The 17,207-nt window shown below is 41.8% G+C and overlaps 1 protein-coding gene across 3 annotated transcripts in view; it reads right to left on the reverse strand.

Annotated features, from left to right (window-relative positions):
- The window catches only part of SH3GL3 (SH3 domain containing GRB2 like 3, endophilin A3), a 285,361-nt gene that overhangs the window by 204,647 nt on the left and 63,507 nt on the right, over positions 1 to 17,207 (reverse strand). The window lies entirely within an intron of this gene.

Consider the following 17,207-nt stretch of genomic DNA (forward strand, 5'->3'; position numbering starts at 1 on the left):
TATCAAGCTTATTTATCAGGGTCAGATTTTGTGGTTAAAATATTAAAATTCCTTGCTTTTCCTAGAGAATATATTAATGACAGCTAATAGTGTTATGGATAGTGCAAGCTTTGACTAAGATAAAAATTAATTATTTAAGTCCATATAAAGAACTACAAGCAAGTCAAGTAGAGCAGGAACTGAAATGCATCTTAAGGACGTTTAAGATGGAGGTCAGTGGCGACCTGGGGGAGGGCAGTTTCAGCAGATTGGTGAGAGGAAAGGTCAGATCGCTGAGGTCTGAGGGATGAATGAGGAAACAGAAACGGAGAGAATACAGGATAGACATTTCTTTGAAGAAGCTTCGTCGTGAAGAGAGAAAGAGAAGAAGATTTCTTAAAAGTGCGTCCAGCATTTTTCTACTACCCACTTTCCCCTCTGCCCGCCTCTCTGGCACCTGAAACAACAGAAATAAAATCAGCTTATCAAAGTACACCCTGAAAAAAGCACCCTGAGCCAAGCTCCTCACATGAACCTCATGTCTAGAGCTTCAAGGGCTAGATGTTTGACTAGGAGTCATGACTCTAGAACTACTGTGAGAAAGAGGGTGTCTTGGGTGCCTGCTTCAGAGGTGTCTTATTACACATTGTCTGGGCTATTCCTGAGAAACCCCTTCATTGCTTGAAAAAAAGCCTATGGAGTTTCTATAAAATTCATAAACTTACTCTGTTTTTCATTTTAAAATCCAGAGGGATTCCATATGGGAAGGAACAGTTTGGGGATTCCTTCCCAATTGGCCACAGGTGTGCCCTAGTTCCTACCACCCCGCCCTGCCCCCATCTCCCCAGCAACATGAGTGGAGACATGGGGGAGGATTCTCTCTGGCCTCCCAGCCATCAGTGTGCTGAATATTCTGAGTGTGTCTGCACTTCTGGCTGAAAAGAGGCTGCCAGGTGGGCAGGGATGCCAGGAGTCTGGGCTCTGGTCCTGGGGCAGCAGCATGCCTGCCAGGTGGAAACTTAGCATCTCCTAAGACCAAATACACAGGTACCTCCCAGAAGAAGGGGACGTGAGCACACTTTTGATCCCTCTAAGCCACACCTTCACTGGATTTTTGTATGGCTGTGGGCCATGCAGTTCTGCTTTAGTTCCACAATGAACCAGGCTGAGGGTAGCCCAGATCAGCTGTGTTGACCTGAAGACTTTTTCCCTCCACTTGTTTCACTTCTGTCCTTCAAGCTAAAGTTTCCTGGTCTTTGGATCAATGGCTACCTGTCAGAAGTATGTCTGGCAGTGAAAGCCACTCATAACATCTCCAATTAGAAGTATATATTTTTAAAGTCTCTAGTTGGTTAAACACTAATATGGAAGAGACACAAAGAACACACTGCTAAGTGGACCCTCACTACTGGATATGTGAGATTTAATAGATTCATCATTTAAATCATTAAGTGCTCACCAAAATATGCCAAGTAGTGACAATTATCTTAGCCAGTCACTTTTCCTAATTCTTCCCGTCTGAATCCTTCCTGGAACAGCCCAGCTCTGAGCCTACAGAGTCCTCTGCTGTGACTTCATCCTTGTGCTGAGAGATGGTGTAATAAAGTGGTCTTAAGATGCAGGTAGACCTGGGCTGAGTCCAAGCTCTGACACCCCAGAATAGGTGTCCTTGGAAATCACTCCCCTCTCTGAGGTACAGTTACCTCACAAGGGCAATGGAGATGACAGCATCTAGCTCTAGGCGTCAGCTAGATGAAGTGAGATACCATCCACCAGGCACCTACCACAGTGCCTAGCATTTCAACAAGGGTGCTAAGTGGATGCGATTTCTCTCTAAGATGGAAGGGGCTCAGTCGGAGCTGCTGGACCACACACGAGGTAGGCTCAGGCGCACTTCTGCATTTGTGAGGCAGAGACAGCAGAATGGTACCACATAGGGCAGACGCATGGTTCTTGGAGGTGAGCAGCCAGCAGCTCCTCTCTGCTGGATCTCTGTGTGGTTTGCAAAGGGGTGAGACAGACAGTGAGGCTCGGTAGGGGGAGAGTTGCAAGTGCTGTGCCTCTAGCCACTGAAGAAACTACACCTCAATTCGAAAGAACTGTCTGGAATGTAAAAAGGTCAGGAACTTCGGAGGGAAGGCAGTCATGTCATTTTGGAATTTATGCAATTGAAGCAAGGGCAGACTGGGTGGGGTAACGAGGCTTTGGAGACAGACAGAACTAGGCTGGCATCCCAGCATGACCACTTATCAGCAGAAAGCCATGGCAGGCCAGTTTCCTCATAGGGGAGGGTGGATAGTAAGACCCATCTTACAGAATCACTGTGAGATAGTGCAGATGGACACCTCACTCAGAACACCCATCATGATCAGACAACATTAGGTCATGAATCTCTTAGGTCAGGAAAGCAAATGCCAAACACTTTGGAGAGAACATGGCTTAAACCATGGTTTTTACCTAAAAGGAACTATTTCTTCAAAAAAGGAAATCTTGAACATTTTGAACAATCCACATGAACACAAAATGGGGAGCTACACGGGAAGTTCACTCATTAGCTCAGTTGTTGAAAGCCCATGTACCTTAGATGGAAGGAGGTCACCTATCCAGGGAGAAATTGAATAGCCTTCATTTCTGCTTCTTTACCACCACCCCCATCTTCAAGGCAAACTCACCCCCACCTTGCCTCTCCATCCAACTGCCATTCCATCTCTTCTTATCTTGCTCAGTGATGCTTATTCAGCATCTACACTTGCTGTCTACACATCCCACCACTTAGCTCCTCCTCAATCACCTATGATTGGCCACCCCCACTCCAACGAGACTGCCCTTGCCAGTATCACACAGGGACCCTCTAATTGCTTCATTCAGCAACCTCCTCATAATTCTTACCTTCCCTGGCCTGGGTACCATTTCCATTCAGTTTAGAAAACATTTATTTATACCTGCTCTATTTGGGCACAAAAAATGCTATGGCAGCCATGAATGCTAGTCAACCACTTCCTCTTAAAATTCTCTCTTTTTTTTTTTTTGGCTTTTATAATACTTTTCTTTCTTCCTCCTATATTGTTTGCTGGCTCATCTTCTCCAGTCACTGTTTTCTGACCTGTACTTGGAAAGACACTGATGAAAGAAACTGAAGATGACACAATCAGATGGAAAGATTTGGATTGGAAGAATTAATATTGTTAAAATGATCATACTACCCAAGACAATCTACAGAGTCAATGCAATCTCTATCAAAATGCCAATGGCATTTTTCACAGAACTAGAACAAATATTTTTAAATTTGTATAGAAACACAAAAGACCCCAAAGAGCCAAAGCAATCTTGAGAAAAACAGAGCTGGAGGAATCATACGTCCTGACTTCAGACTATACTACAAAGCTATAGTAATCTAAACAGTATGGTACTGGCACAAAAACAGACACAAATATCAATGAAAGAGAATAGAGAGCCCAGAAATAAACCCACGCATTTATGGTCAATTAATCCACAACAAAGGAGGCAAGAATATACAATGGAGAGAACACAGTATCTTCAATAAGTGATGTTGGGAAAACTGGACAGTTACATGTAAAAGAATGAAATTAGAACATTCTCTAACACCATATTCAAGAATAAACTCAAAATGGATTAAAGACCTAAATGTAGGACTTGAAACCATAAAACTCCTAGAGGAAAACATAGGCAGAACATTCTTTGATATAAATCATAGCAATATTTTTTTATCTGTCTCCTAGAGTAAAGGGAATAAAGGAAAAATAAACAAATGGGACCTAATTAAATGTAAAAGCTTTTGCACAGCAAAGGAAATCATCAACGAAGCAAAAAGACAACCTACTAAATGGGAGAAAATATTTGCAAGTGATATGACCTATAAAGGGTTAATATCCAACATATATAAATGGCTCATACAACTCAACACCAAAAAAATAAGCAACCCAATTTTTTAAATGGGCAGAAGAACTGAATAGACATTTTTCCAAAGAGGAAATGCACATGGCCAACAGGCACATGAAAAAGGTGCTCAGTATTGTTAATCATCAGGGAAATGCAAATCAAAACCACAATGAGCTACCACCTTACACCTGTCAGAATGGCCATCATCAAAAAGAACACAAATAACAAATGTTGGCGAGGATGCAGAGAAAAAGGAACCCTCGTACCCTGTTGGTAGGTAAATGTAAATTGGTGCAGCCACTATGGAAAACAGTATGAAGGTTTCTCAAAAAACTAAAAATAGAACTACAATATGACCCAGCAATTCCACTCCTGGGTATACATCCAAAAACACCCAAAAACACTAATTCAAAAAGATACGTGTACCCCAGTGTTCATATCAGCATTATACAATTGCCAATATATGGAAGTAACCTAAGTGTTCATCAACAGATGAACGGATAAAGATGTGGTACATATATACACAATGGAATACTACTCAGCCAGAAAAAGAATGAAATTTTGCCATTTGCAACAATATGGATGGACTTCAAGGGCATTATGTTAAATGAAATAAATCAGACAAAGACAAATACTGTATGATATCACTTATATGTGGAATCTAAAAAATATAACAAACTAGTGAATATAACAAAAAAAGAAGTAGACTCACAGATATGGAAAACAAACTAGAGGTTACCAGTGGGGAGAAGGAAGTGGGGGAGGGGCAATATAGCGGTGGGAGAGTAAGAGGTACAAACTATTAGGTATGAAATAAGCTACAAGAATATATTGTATAACATAGGGAATATAGCGAATATTTTATAGTAACTATAAATGGAATATAACCTTTAAAAATTGTGAATCACTATATTGTACTATATTGTAACTTATATAATACTGTACATCAACTATACTCCCATTTTAAATTTTTTTAAAAAAATAAATAAATGGGGTTCCTTCTTGACTCCCTTCTCACTGCAATTGACAGGCTCTTTCCCAGAGATCTAATGATCAAATCCAGCTCCAATCTCTCTTCTCAGCTATTAATCCTCTTTTCCTGCTTCCAACTGAAATTTTCAATGGAGAGTTACAGGAAGCTCAGATCCCACCTGTGCAAAGCAGACCTGTTTCATATGGCCTGGGAGCTCCCCCCACCCACACTGGACCAGCACCATCAAGTTGCTCCCAGCCTCCCCATCCTTCTTTCTGTCCCTCCTTATCAGCTCCCTCCTGCCCAGGGCTTTCACCTCCTGGGCTCACTGTCTGGAACATGCTTCCTCCCTCTTAATCTGGTCCCTACTGTCCAATCTCTCAGGCCCCCAAGTCATCTATTACATTGTTAGAAATGCAGATTTCTTGCAACCCACCTCGGATATCCCGAATCAGAATCTTGGGGGAAATGTCCTGGAATTGTACATTTTTATGAAGCTCCCAAGTGTTTATGATGCACTCTCAAGTTGAGAGTCAAGTTGAGAAGGGCCAAAGAAAGAGAGGATATATTCTAGACACATTACAAGCGATAGTTGGCAGGATTTAATGATCATCTGGATATGGAATGTGAGGCAGAAGGAAGAAAGAAGAACCCTTTGGAATTTGAAACCCGGAGAATGAAGTACCAGTAAGTGAACTATAGGAGCCCTGAACAGATTTTTGTGGGTAAGGTATTTCACTCCACTGTTACAGCTTCAGTTTAACATGCTAAGGAGACCCCAACAGGAAATGAATAAATGCATTGCTGAGGTCTTTTCTGAAATTCATTATTTGCTTAAATTCAAAACTAGCTTTTATTCTTTTCCTCTACCTAATGTTGAAACCCAAGTTGGAAACCCAAATGAAGGGATAATACAAATGATTTTGAAGTAGATGGGTCTGTGTCAGTGTTGACTAACGAAAGGGAAAAGTATTTGGAGTTAAATTAAAGCATGAGCTGAAAAAGAAGCTGCTTAATTAGAGAAGGAGATGTGCTGATACATTTGAGCTCTATTTTCTAAAACAATTATCCTAATTTACGTTTTTGAATTGCAAAGGAAATAGTTACTCCTGAACTCCCACCTTCCACTTGCCAAAAATATTTAAGCCTTCTTGGAGAGTCTTTTGAAAATGGTCTCTTTTATTGGCACAGTTGTTTATTTGTATTTTAAAATACAATTACAATGTATTCAGTTCTCCACAGAATCGATGCTGTGATCATTGAAATGCAAGATTAAGTTAATGAGAGAAAAAGTGTTTCCTAATTGTTCAAACTGTAAAGTTAATTCACTGAAATTCATATTAGTTGTCTTAACATGGCCTAGCAATGTAGAAAATTATAACTCAATCCAAGTTTTGCAGTTCCTAAAGAGAATTAGGGATGAACAAATAGTAACTGAACCGCTGACAATTAGAGATAATTCTATTGTACATAAGAAGCCAATGTAGAGTGTTTTATATTAACATTTGTATTTCAGGACCCATACGTTTATAGATATGAAAGTATTTAAATTTGCTGTCACATTCCTTTATGGCCTTAAATCAGCAAAGCCCCAGCTTCTGCCATGACTGGAACCAAATGTTATTTTCTAAAGAAAAGAGCTGCGGGATCAGGGAAGTGTCAGGCAATTCATCAGGAGGAAGGAGGACAAGATGCCAAGACAAGCCCTTGATGCGTTAGGGCATATTAGATACTTAACCCATTCCATAAAATAGAAAGGCTTTTTTTTTTTTTTTAATGGAGAAAACATCTCTGAAGTCAGGCTTTCTTCTCAGTATAAAGAGCATTTGGGGTCCTAAATTTTAATTTAACAGCTAGAGATAGAATGACCTTTAGAGCTAGTGATCTAATGCAGCACCTTCCTTTGCAGATGAGAGTGTGGGATGGGGAGCCCTGAAACCTGGTCAATGGCAGAGCTAGGAGCACTTCCCAGGCTCCCAGGTCCCTCCCTGAGGTGAGGCCACCACCTGGAGCCTTCCACATCTGTGCATACTTTTAAACTAAACAAAAGCACTGTTTCTAATTCACCAGGTTTCTAATGGACACCATCATAATTGACTTTACCATGTGCCCAAATCCTGGAATAAAATATAGATGGGACATTACACTCAATCTAAAATTAATGTTTTTACTATGGAGAACAGTATGAAGGTTCCTTACACAAGTAAAAATAGAGCTACCATATAATACATGCACCCCAGTGTTCATTGCAGCACTGTTTACAATAGCCAAGACATGGAAGCAACCTAAATGTCCATTGACAGAGGAATGGATAAGGAAGATGTGGTACATATATACAATGGAATATTACTCAGCCATAAAAAAGAATGAATTAATGCTATTTGCAGCAACATGGATGGACCTAGAGATTGCCATACTGAGTGAAGTAAGTCAGACAGAGAAACAGAAATATCGCTTATATGATACATAACTTATATGTGGAATCTAAAAAGAAATGATACAAGTGAACTTATTTACAAAACAGAAACAGACTCACAGACTTAGAGAATGAACTTATGGTTACCAGGGGGATGAGTGGGGGAGAGGGATAGTTAGGGAGTTTGGGATTGACATGTACACACTATATTTAAAATGGATAACCAACAAGGACCTACTGTATAGCACAGGGAACCCTGCTCAATGTTCTGTAACAACCTAAATGGGAAAAGAATTTGAAAAACAATAGATACAGGCACATGTATAATTGAATCACTTTGCTATACACCTGAAACTAACACAACACTGTTAATCAACTATACTCCAATATAAAATAAAAAGTTTTTTAAAAATAAAATAAAACTAATGTTTTTAAGTTAAAACAATTATCTCAGTATGGAGCAATTTTCATTTGGAAAATTTCTGTTGTGTATGTGGGTGTGGGTATATGGTGTCGTCATAACAGAGGTTTTGTTCAATTCAGTAAAGAAATATGAAGGACCTGCTGGGTGTAGGTCCCATTTTAGAGATAATGGAAGAAGGCAGAGGAATGTTATGGAACCAGCCTTCAAGGAGCACAACGTCTAACCAGAAGACAGACAACCAAATACATAACACAGTGGGTTAAGTATAGGATAGAGGGGATGGTGTGCTGGAGCCAGCTGGCAAGAGCCTTCTTGTTAGCAAGTACGCATCTTGTCCCAGCTCAGCTTTCAGCATCTTCACATTGATAGCCTGAAACTGACCAATGCTATAAAATCAGGGTTCTGGAGAGCCCATGGTTAAACACTTATCACTGCAACACTGGATAGAAGGTATCACAGAAAAGATGTGTTTTGGAGGATGAATAGGAATTTGAGGGAGATCCTTGGGTGAAAGAGGGTCAGGGGGAAGAAAAAAGTAGTCCAGCCAGAAGAAATACATATATAGGGGCATCGCTTGTTTAGGAAATATTGATACAAGTGGGTCAGTGGCTCTCAAACCTTAATGTGCACCAGTTTCACCTGTAGAGCATGTTCAAACAACTTGTTGCTGGGCTCTGACCCCAGAATTTCTGATTTAATAAACCTGAGGTAAGGCCCAAAGATGTGCATTTCTAACCAGTTCTCAGGCAATGTTAATGCTGCTGGTCCAGAACAGAGGCAGATGATGGACCACCCCGCGCACGCAAAAAAAACTTGGATTTTTCTCTAGTTCTTCACCTGTCAAAGTGCGATCTGGGGGCAGCAGCATCAGCATTACCTGCGAGCTTGTTCTAAAGGCAGATTCTCAGGCCACCATTTCAGACCTGTTGAACCAGAATCTTCAGTATAACAAAATCATATTGATTCATATGCATATAAATTCGATAAGCACTGCTCTACATAGCCCACTGATTCTCAATCCTGGCCCTAAATTGAATCACTTGGGGAGCTTTCCAAAAATACTTATGCCCAGGGCTTCCCTGGTGGCGCAGTGGTTGGGAGTCCGCCTGCCGATGCAGGGGACACGGGTTCGTGTCCCAGTCCGGGAAGATCCCACATGCCGCGGAGCGGCTGGGCCCGTAAGCCATGGCCGCTGAGCCTGCGCGTCCGGAGCCTGTGCTCTGCAACGGGAGAGGCCACAACAGTGAGAGGCCCGCGTACCGCAAAAAAAAAAAAAACTTATGCCCAGGCCCTACCTCCAGAGACTTTGATCTAATTGATTTAGGATCTGGTCTGGGCACGGGTATAGTTTAAAAGCTCCCTAGGGTATTCTAATGTGCAGCCATGGCTGTGAACCAATGCTCTAGCCATAACCCTCAGGTGGGAGAAGGGTTCCTTGTCAGGGCAGCTGTTGTGAATATTCCATGATGAAAGTTTGAAAGAGCAGCCAAAAGGTGCAAAGTCATCACTAACTGCTGAGAATGTAACTGGGGAAGGGACAGACAGGTCACCCTCTTTCATGCCTCTCCCTACTCGCCCCACAAACCTCAGTCTCTTTTTCACTCCTCTCTTCCTTTTGCTGAGCTTTGACCTATTCTGTCTTCCTTCCTCTTTCTTACTCCCTTAACGATATATAATATTAATTAACATAAAAAAATGAGCATATCATTTCAGTATGCAAAGTGCTTTAACATATATAATCTCATTAGATGATATGAAAAGGAGAGTGTTTTAAAACCGTAGTCTTTATCTAATAAGGTTGCCTGGCCTTGATCTGTCGTTTAAATAACAGGTGAATTGAATGGTTTGGATTTTACTCTCTCTAAAACGAATACCAACTATGAATTGAAATGCTTTGTATTTGCATATGGCCCTTGACTGACACACGCACACACACGCCCCCGCCCCCCGCACACACACCTTAGAACTTGACCCTAAACAGGGAAGTGAGTTTCTCACCTTATTGCATGGGACACACCTATGCAGCATGTATTCTGAGAGCACACTTAGCATGTACATATTAGATTCTGTAGTCTTCTCGGACAGTTTGGCCATTCCAAACGGCTTTGCCATCTAATAAAAGCCATTAGCTCTGAACTTCAAAAGTATTAGGCTAAGTGAAAGAAGCCAGACATAAAAGACCACCTATTGTAAAATTCTATTTGTATGAAATGCCTAGAAAAGGCAAATCTATAGAGACAGAAGGTAAATTAGCAGTTACCTGGGGGCTGGCAGGGGTGGGGGCAGCAGTAACTGCAAAAGAGCATTGAGGGGTTTTTTGGGGGGAGGGGGTGGCAATAGAAATGTTCTAAAATTAGATCACGGCTACAGTTGCACAATTCTATAAATATACCCAAAACTACTGAACTGTCCTGGCAAAATGGATGAATTCCACGATATGTAAATTATACTTCAATAAAGCTACTTAAAAAAATAACAACAACAAAATATTAGCATTAAGTATTTCTCCACCTTAAAATAAGTTTTTCACCCTCATCCTCCTCTAATACTATTCAGTGACGAGGAGGGAGCAAAACGGTTTTAATGCAGACTAACTGATTTAAGAAAAAATATATATTTACATTGCCCACTGTTTGATAGCATTTTTATTTGCCTCAAAGTACTGTTAGGCTTGGCACAGCAAGGAAAGGAGGGGAAAGACAAAAAGGAGGAAAGTTTAAAAAGAAAAGAAATAAAAGCTATGTTACGTTGTTAAAAATAGCTGTCTGGGAAGCTTCTGGCCGGCAGGGGAAAGCAGAGCTGCGGGAAAGGGTTAACCCTGCAGGCGCCGACATCTGGCAGGAGCGAGGGCGTTGGCAGAGCCTGGTCCGCCCGTACCAGTCTGTACAGGGGAGCTGTCCCGCCCGCTGATTTATCATCCCCTAATGTCACGGGGATGGGATGTTGAAATTGCGGCTAGAATGTGAAATACGAAAAACATGAAGATTATGATTTAGCGTCTGGGGAAGATCAGCGTTAGCCTTTGGAGAACAGCTCGTAAATGGGAGACATCCTTGGCAATCGCCTGTGGTTTTCAAGACTCCAACTCTCAAGGAAAGCAAGCTCAGGAATTGGGCCGCCGGAGTGTGCTTCTGTTAGAGCAGACAGAGGCAGAGATGGAATTAAGAACAAAGCCACTTTTGTGCCGACATGGAGATGGTGCCGGTGCTCACCAGGAGAACCAAAGTAAATTTTAATTAAACAGAGACCTGATGTTGAAGGATAAATAAGACAATGTGGGGTGTAAACAGCTTAAATCGGTGATTTGAATGACACCTGCGGGTGTCTAGACATGAGGTGCATCCTGATAATTTGTAGTCTCAGAAAAGATACAGATGAGTAGGACGATATCCCCAAATTTTGCTCATTAAAAGTAATAATAGCTTGAATTTTTAGGAGGTGCTAAATAAGAGAACTGAGTAGGGAAATGATGTTAACAGCTATCCATGGAGGAAAGGGTAAGTTAGCAAAAGAAATACAAAACCACATGTGTGTAAATCTTGTATCAAAGATATGGAGAAACACTACTTTCTGTGATTTCTTTTTCCCCGACTAGATTTTAGATACTGTGTTGGAGCTTTTTTGCATTTCCACATGTCAGCACGCCCCCGTTTACAGGGGAAAATGCAGTTTCCACATTGTTTGTTGTTATAGAAATGAGCGTTGACAAGCGTTCCCTCAATGCTTACCGTGTGTTTTAATTACTTCCTGTCATATCGAATGCATCCACAATATGGATTTTAAGAATTCGCCTCAAGACATGGGTGTGCTACACTGAAAGTTAAACAGGAGAGTCTGACTACTAAGTCTTGAATATTCATTCATTTGTTCATTCATTTATTCATTCATCCAGAAAAAGGACAGCCACAGGCACTGTACAAAATGGCAAGTTGGACCCTGCCTTCATAAAGCACCCAGTCTGCCCAACGGAATCACATGGAAAACTCTGTGTGTATTGGGGGCGGGGCGGGGGTTGTACTGAATCCATTTTGCAATAATAGATAGAAAAAATAAATAATGATTTAGAGGGGTGGGATAGGGAGGGTGGGAGACAGGGAGACGCAAGAGGGAAGAGATATGGGGATATATATATATATAGCTGATTCACTTTGTTATAAAGCAGAAACTAACACACCATTGTAAAGCAATTATACTCCAATAAAGATGTTTAAAAAAATAAATAAGGATTTAAGGAGTTCTTTTTCTGTCTGGCAATATTGGGACATAGTCCAGAAATCAGTACTTCAGATAAATGAGGATAATCTCTCTTCAGAACCAATTAAAAATTACAAAAGAATTTTTGCTAGGAATCACCCTAAAATATAGAGCTCTCTCCCCTGCCTGCCTTGATCTCATTTGGTCATGCTGACCCTAAATTACAGTTACCTTGGCACAGAGAGGCAGGAGCCTGGGAGTTTCTTCTTTGTTTGTTAATTTCCTATCACAGTTTTACTTTTTTATTCCTGTGTGACTTGGGGCAGGCTTGTTAATTGTGCTTCTTCCTCTGTAAAAGGAGGGGTGGATGTCACTAGATGTTCTTTTTTTTTCTTAAGGAATTTATTTAGTTAATTGTCGCACCATGCACGGCATGCAGGATCTTAGTTCCCCAACCAGGGATCGAACCCGTGCCCCCTGCAGTAGAACTGCAGAGTCTTAACCACTGGACCACCAGGGAAGTCCTTTTTTTTTTACACATGGGTTTTCGCTTTTTTTTTAAGAATTTATTTAATTGGCTGCACTGTGCATGGCATGTGGGATCTTAGTCTCCCAACCAGGGATCGAACCCACGCCCTCTGCATTGGAAGCACAGAGTCTTAACCACTGGACTGCCAGGGAAGTCCTGAGGTTGCTTTAAATCCTACCTCTAGATGAATGGAGTATAACTGTACATTCACACACCTACCAATTGTGCTACTATTTCTAAGGCAGAGTGAAATTTCCGCTAGCATGCCTTCCCAAATTTCTAGAACACTGGCACAAAATACATTGTACTTTGCATCAATCCAAGTTCATTTTATTCTTAAAACTGGTATCAAGGCATTCAGCAAACATTTACTGAGAAGGTACCTGTTCTGTTCCAGGCCCTAAGCGGGTTGCTGGAAATAGAGTGGAAAAGCCTGTCCCCACCAGGGTTAGTCCTCCAGTACAGGAAGCTTGGCCGGGAGAATGTCAGAAGTGAGCCCTGAACAGCCTGCCGGCCTCATGACACTCCTCCTGGATCTGTATGTTTTGCCCTAGCTAAAGAGCTAAAAACACAGATGAAATCCCACCATGCTTTCTATGAAAAAGAAAGAAAACAGGGTTGATATTGCTCCTGTTCATACCCTCTCGAGATATTTTACAAAGGGTTGCTATTATTTTTCTATTGTAAATGCAATCCATGCTTCTTATAGAAAACTGGAAAAATACAACAAAGTAGAAAAAAGGAAAACCAATCAGCATTCGTTGCCCCACTTTAGAGTCAACCACTGGCAACATTTTGGCCTAGTTCCTTAAGGTTTACAGTCAACAAATAGTTATTGAGACCCTATGCCAGGCACTGTGCTGAGTGCTAGGAATGGGAAAAGCGTGACCCGTTCACCCTCACAGAACTCACAGCCTAGGGAGAGAGACCCTGGAAGTGTGATGACCCGGAAGTACACACTGGAGGGACTTGACCTCAGGGCACTTCCTCAGACTCTGGGTGTAGGAAAAGGTTTCCAAAGGAAGAGATATTTGAGACCTGAAGAATCAAGAGGAGTCATCCAGGAGAAGGGAGAGGTGGCAATGGGAGGAAGGCATGAGTGAAATGTGGGGTTTAGGATGGTTGGAGGGCAGGGGGCAGGGGCCTCCAGGAGGAGGGGTGATAAGAGATGCTTCTGGGGAGGGAAGCCAGGCCCTGCCAGGCAGGGTGTTTTTATCAACCCAGTTGTTATTTTTCTGTAGCTACAAGATTGGGTCCTGCTTCTCTTTTTGTTCTTATTTTTAGACTTAATGCTATAGCATAATCATGTTTCACATTATTATAAACTATTTTTTTAACTCAGTTTTTTTGGGGTTTTGTTTGTTTAGTGTTCAGAGAGTTGTGCAACCACAATCAATTTTATTTTCTAGTTTTATTTTTCGGCCGTGCTGTGCGGCATGCGGGATCTTAGTTCCCCGACCAGGGACTGAACCCGTGCCCCCTGCAGTGGGAGCATGGAGTCTTAACCACTGGACAACCAGGGAAGTCCCTATTATAAACTATTTTAATGGATACATGATATTTCCCCAATGGATGAGGCATCATTTACCTAATTTTTTTTTTTTAAAGAAAGCTTGTTTTTCTTTGCTTCACATTCCACTCCCTTTGTAGCTCTCCAAGGTCTCCAGATAATGACAAATTGGAAAATTCTAAGCAGGATAAATGTGCTAATGTTTTTTTTACTCCAAATCAGAATTTGAACCATCAGCCAGAACCCACCACCTGCATGACTCCTGGCAGCAGCTGTTTAGAGTCCCTTCCAGAAGTGAAATCAACATAGCTTTCATTCCCTCCTCTCAACAGCCCACTCCCACATCCAAAGAAAGATCAACTCACAGAATCCGTTTCTAGGTAGCACTGAGTCCCACCTTCCTCCCACCCCTGGGCTCTGAGCATTCCCACCTCCCTTCCCCTCCTCTGACAAAATCAAAGATTGAAATCAGTTGACAAAATATCAACCTTTTATTAAAGCAAAAGCTTTAGAAGAAAAAAAAATCTCAGGCAAAAATAATGTACAAGGGACTTCCCTGGTGGCTCAGTGGTTGGGAGTCCACCTTCCAATGCAGGGGACGCAGGTTTGATCCCCGGTGGGGGAACTAGATCCCACATGCATGCCGCAATTAAGAGTTCTCATGCCACAAATAAGGAGCCCACCTGCCGCAACTAAGACCTGGTGCAACGAAAAATAAATTAATTTTTTTTTAAATGTGTACACCTTAAAAAAAAAATAATGTATGAAAAAACTCACTCCTTCATCTCTCTTAACCCCAAAGATGCCACAAGCACTCATTCATACATTTATTCATTCATTTATTCAACAATTGCTTGTTTATTGTTTGGCTGCCTTCTGAGTATAGAGGTTGAAACCTATGTGGCCACTGCCGTGCAGACCTTACAGTTAAAGAAGAGTCTGACGTTCAACAAATAAATATCAAGAAGCATTTTATGACCTACAGTGGTAGGTGCTATGAAGGAAAACATATGTGAAGGAAAAAGCATGGCAAGTTTTAGGAAATGGAAGGAGGCAATGTGGCCAGAGCATGGTGAGAGGGTGGGGGAAGGTGGTTGGATGAACAAAAGAGATTTTCTCCTTTTTTCCTCTTTCTCCCTAACCACAACCATAGAATGTCTTATGCGAGATGGAGCGTTTCTACCCATTTGGAAACCAGCGGGCTTGTCTTCAGACAGGGTGGGCTTGGCATTGGGGTAGCGAAACAAGACATGTAGCCTTCAATTCATTCCATTTCTTATTTCCTTTGGTTTTTGAGGCCCTGAGGGTCAGTAACCTGGTTATGAAGGCAGCCCTCAGGACAGTTAAAATACTAATACCACACATGAATGAAGTTCTGTTTATGTACCTGCCATTTATGTACAGCTCATTGGTTTTCCTTCTGTTGATTGTTCTTAAAAGGTATCTTAAGATAGAATATTTTCATGAGCCCAGATGTTAATATTAATGCTATATCCAACAGCCACAGATTCTCAGAGAAGTAAGCTTGCCTTTAGACTGTATTATTGATTTACTCTGCCCAACCGAATCAGTTGGAACACGTTGGGTTACAAGTGATAGAAAACCCAACTCAAGTTGGCTTAAGCGAAAAGGGAATTTATTGGCTTATGTTACTGGAGAGTCCTGGCGTAGGGCTAAGTGTCAGGCACAACTTAATGCAGGGGCCAACCGATATTATTAGTACTCAGCACAGCTCTGTTCTTCCAGTGTGTTGATTTTGTTCTCAGACAGTATCTCCCCTCGGGGTCAGAAGGCGGCCACTGCAGCTCATCTTGAAAGCCCACCACGAAAAGGGAGCTGAAGACCATCAGGGCCCACCCTGGGAGCTGGGAGCCAGGAGGGAGGCCCACCCAAAACACAAAGGCTCAGGGTAGGGGAGGCATGGGCCCCACAGAAAGAAGCAAAATACTGGAATTTTTTTAATAGGAGAAAGGTAAATAGATCTAAGAGTCTCACCCCCCCAAAAAATCACTATCAAAAACCTAACTTTTGATAGAACCCATTTATGCTATTTGGTAGAAGAAAATCTCACAGAATAGCGGAGCTGGAAAGCAAACAAAGGAGTCATCTGGTTTGATCCTCTTTCTTTTGGCAGGATCAAATCCAGATCTTTCCAGGCGGATGAAAATGTGTAAATGTTTCCAATGAAAGAACCAAGTCTTGAGCCTGGGCATCTCATGATTCTCAACTCTAACACCACCCCCTCTTACCTCTTCTTCTCTCCATGCCTTCAACAGATGAAGAAGTGGATTCTATTCTCATTTTCTCCAGTATAAATTCTGCTCTTTACTGCTTCTAAGGCTTCAAATTCCACCATAACATGTCAGATTCACATCATTTTATCATTATGTCATCCGGCTTCCTTCCTATTTTTTTCTTTCATCTTAATTCAGGTTTTGTATCTGGAAAGCATTCCTGAATTTTATAGAGAGGATAAAGCGGATGCCACGTAAAATGTATTTTTTGCAGTAAATATTTTTCAGAAATGTGATTTTGCTCTCCTACCTTGTATAAGTTCCTAAACCTCTCTGAGCCTCCGTTTCCATATCTATAAAATGGGGATAATAATAATAATAAGCTTCATAGGTTTTTTTTTGGTGAGGATTAAAGCACTTAGAAGTCTGTATCTGGCATTTAGTAACTGTTCGGCAAATGTTAGCTGCTGCTACTATCATTATATCATTATCATTATTTTATAGAGTCTTCTCCTCTTTCATCCTTGTACAACCAGGCTTTTCTTCAGATCTGTTTCCTCATTCCCCACAGAACAAAAATCCAAACTGGACGCTCACTGTGTCTTGACTCTCTCTCCGGCCCAGCTTGACTTTAAGTTGCCATTTGATTTGGTTTTCCGTTCGATCGCAAAACTGGGAAGAGTTCAGTGGGCCAGGGACCTAAGTATATGGAGAGAAAGCAGGGATCCTTGCACCTGGATTCTCCACACAGGGCCCTGGTCTTGGTGCATAAACAGCTCTCCTCTCCTGCCAACACTGTGAGCCTCTCCTTGGACCCCAACCCTGGGCCTCGGCCAGCAGCTCCTACAACACCTCTGTGCCACCAGGGGCCTGAGGCTCAAGGAAGCCGCCCTTGCACGAAAACTGCCTTCCTGCCTTTGCTCCAGATCTGCCTGCTGTGCCTCCAGGGGCTGCTGGCTGGACATTTGCTGTTTCGACAGTATATACTATCCCCCTCACCTCCCCCCACTCTCCCAAGCCTCCAACATAGTGCTGCTTCTATAAGCCT

Source organism: Aethalodelphis obliquidens, unplaced genomic scaffold (assembly GCF_003676395.1).
Source record: "Aethalodelphis obliquidens isolate GAN/ISIS:26980383/991018 unplaced genomic scaffold, ASM367639v1 scaffold65, whole genome shotgun sequence".
Lineage (NCBI taxonomy): Eukaryota > Metazoa > Chordata > Mammalia > Artiodactyla > Delphinidae > Aethalodelphis > Aethalodelphis obliquidens.